Source organism: Myotis lucifugus, unplaced genomic scaffold, assembly GCF_000147115.1.
Source record: "Myotis lucifugus unplaced genomic scaffold, Myoluc2.0 scaffold_761, whole genome shotgun sequence".
NCBI lineage: Eukaryota > Metazoa > Chordata > Mammalia > Chiroptera > Vespertilionidae > Myotis > Myotis lucifugus.
In genome coordinates this window covers 32,927-36,445 of record NW_005871809.1, presented here as the reverse complement: position 1 = coordinate 36,445, position 3,519 = coordinate 32,927, and positions in this window count along the sequence as shown.

Below are 3,519 nucleotides of genomic sequence, written 5' to 3'. Positions count from 1 at the left end.
CAGCCTCAGGTCCCCCATCAAGCCCTGCTGGGCAGGGGGTGCGGCCTGAGGTCCCCCGGCCCGCGGTGAGGGGAGCAGCCTGAGTTCCCCTGGCCCAGCACTGGGGCAGGGAGGTACACCTTGAGGTCCCCTGTCAAGCCCTGCTGGGCGGAGGGCGTGGCCTGAGGTCCCCTGTCAAGCCCCACGGGAGGAGGGGGGCCGCAGCCTCAGGTCCCTGCTGATTGCTCATTAAGGCTCGTTATGGGAACTCGGCCTCCACTGTGCATGCAGCCATCTTGTGTTAAGGAAACCCCTGCCTCCGCTGTGGGCACCGCCATCTTTGTGGTGGAGTAACGGTCAATTTGCATATTCCCTCTTTATTAGATAGGATGCGTCCACTACTTGGAACAGGGATTTGAGAGAGGGCCAGCGATTGAAAAACACAGGTCACAGCACCTTTTATTTTTCATTAAACAAACTGATGGGACATAAAATACACTAACTTCTCCAAACAGTCTTAATGAACTTCAAAACCAATGGCAACATCCCAACAGCACCTCCAGGTGGGAAGCAGGAGCCTTACACCTTTGGACACGGTAGCTGGGGAAACACGCGTGTAGCTGGGGAAACACACGTGTAGCTCGGGAAACATGTGTGCAGTCCGTGACTCTGCCTCCCACGCCCGGATTCTCCAAAGCGGTTTCCTGTGGGACCCAGAGGTGGCGCGTGCAGAGAACAGGTCCCAGGGGACAGCCGATCCAGAGGCTCAGTCCCTTCCTGCCGCCGGGCTCAGAACTCAGGAGTCAGAATTGGAGTCCAACTCCCCAAGGTTCGCGCCATCTTGTGGCCCAGAATGACACAACATTACAAATCCAGAGGCCCCCAAATAAATTCTCATGATTTATTAATTTAGAACAACCGAGATGGATTCACAGAGTCTGGTGGCCACAAAGGCTGGAGCTAATTGGCTTTTGTGGCTACAGCTGTGCAACTGGGATCAGTTAAAAAATGAAACATTCCTGCCAGTGAACAGTGATACAGGCGCAGAACAATCTACAGTCAATGACTCGGGCTGAGCAGAACTTGGGGTTCTAGTTCCCCAGCTTCTTCCACATGCACTCAGAGAGCAACTGTCTCAAGACACCTGAACCCATTCTGCCTCAGGCAGCAACCCTATGAAGACCAAATCCATCCACGGGAAACTCAGGACTCCACCTCACTTTTATGTGGAGTTCTCACTTATTATAACAAGAAGTGTTATTATTCGTCCGTTATTTAAATGAACAGTGGTAGGACACCAGGCCACACAAGCTACGTTAGGCTCTTCAAGAACATCCGGTGCATTCTTACTCTAGGCACAAACACAACTTCTTTAAAAAAATAAAACTGTGATTTAAAAGGCCTTTGCTTCACAAGGAAGAGTAAAAGGGAAATGCTAGCCGATGTTTGATCATGTCTGTTTTGTTTTCTTTACTTGGTCATTTGCCCTTTATATTCTACAAATGCAAAAAGAAATTGTCAGTGTGTTGGTGATACTTAAAAAATACCTTAGGAACCCTGGCATTCTGGGCAATTCCGTGGGTACCTGGACCCCTTACATTTGGAGAATGGAGACAATATTTCAGAAAATCTATCACCCCTCACCCAAATTCCTTTGAAGAAACTATTATGTAAAAAGCAGGTAATTATATACATAAATAACATAAAAATAACTATCATAAATTAAAAAGTCAAACAATCTCCCACAGTTACTTCAACCACACGAGGCGAGAGCTGGGAGTGTATGAATGAGCTGTGTGGAGGAGGGGGACTCTACAGGCCCTTCCACTGCCGCTGGGTGAGGAGTCCCCTCAGTTCGTGAAGGCGTGTATTGCACAAAACAAACTCTAGCCCTGTCCTCAGAATCTCGCCATGCGGAACAAAGCCAAGCGCTGAGAAAATTCATCGTCCTCAGCCTCACCGGCAATATCATTTAGCTCCTGCCGACTCCTATTCAGTCTTTCTTCAAGAGGATCTCCCAAATCATACAGGGTCTGGGGCAGAGTGAGCAAGGACAGATAAGGCAAATTTATCATTTCATTTTGGACAGCATTAAAAATATTAGGAGAGTAGAAATCAAACTTCGTTCTGTTTCTCTGGCTGAGGCAGGAGGGCGGGCTGCTGGTGGGCCTCAGCCTCGCCCACCACCTGGGATGGGTGCGCGGATGAAGGGCGTGTCCCGGGAAGCAGATCTGGTCGCTACTCAGCACGCTCATGGGCGCATTAGTGGCTCTCCTGCTGAACTAACCTCTGCTTTCCTTACTGCCTGGCAGGAAACAGCAGTATCACTGTGTCTTACAAAAACCTATGCTTTCCAAGCCTATTCCACATTTGTATAGAAAACTGATCTTGAACCACATCAACCTTTGGAATTGAAGTTTAAACAGAAGAAAACACATGAATTTCTTCCCTGTTCTTCAGTTCAGGGGGTTTTGGCTGAGCCTCTGTCATGATAAATACATGTGGTGGCAGGGAAGTCATTCCCAAAGGTGCCACCAGCACGGGAGCATGAAGCTTCCTGTTGCCCACAACTGTGTGCCCCTTTGCATCGGGGCAGCTGTGTAGACTGGACATGGACCAACCGTCCTACAGTGCAAATGACTTTTGCATGTTAAAATAAAAAACAAAAAAACATGGCCACAACGGAGTTTTGAATACATAATATATGCTTGAAATAAAGTAAAAAAAGAAAAAATGATCCTAAAAATCAATTAAATTACGAAGAGGCCTTTATGCCTGAGTCAGCGACCTCATGACCCCTGGCACGGGATGAACCGGAAGCCAGAGGAGGCCCTGTGCTCTCAGAGCCATCTTCTCATACATGGTTTCAGCCCAAAGTTGTGAGACAAATTCGGCTCAACTCAGATTTCAGAGTGGAGACTCAGTGTTACTTGAACTTCTACTTGCTCACTTGCAAAAAGTATCCAGGAGCAAGGAGAAAGCTGCATGTCACTGCAGCTTGTTGCCACACGTGGGACTGTCCACGTTTTGATACAGTAACTGAGCTCCAGAGGAAAAATAAAACAAACCCCTTATGCTCCCAGTAACATAGCACTCGCCTCCTGGGGTCCTGCTTCTCTTGAAGTGTGGCTTTCTGGAGCAGTGTCCACCAGACCCGCTTTGCTGGGGAAGGCTGGAGGCGTGGCCACAGCCCAACCAGCTGCCCGGCAAAGGCAGCGCCTGCAACCTGCCTGGGTCTACAGCCGCCTGCTGTAGCCAAGCTGGGAGACCATGATGGTTGCTGGGGGATCTGGAGACAAGTCTGCAAAAGCTAATCAACCTTACTTACATTGCAATGGATGATTCTTTTTTCTGTTTGGTATCCAGCAAACAAATCTCAACAACACACAAGGAAGCCCACCTGAGGTTCCCTTGCAAGTCCTCCGCCAGGCGCCTCAGTAGCTGTACATCTGCTGCTGCTGCTCGGCCTGCACCTGGGGCTGCGCCGCTGGCGGCGGGGCAGCCTGCGGCTGTGGGGCCGGCAGCACGTCAGTTTGGGGC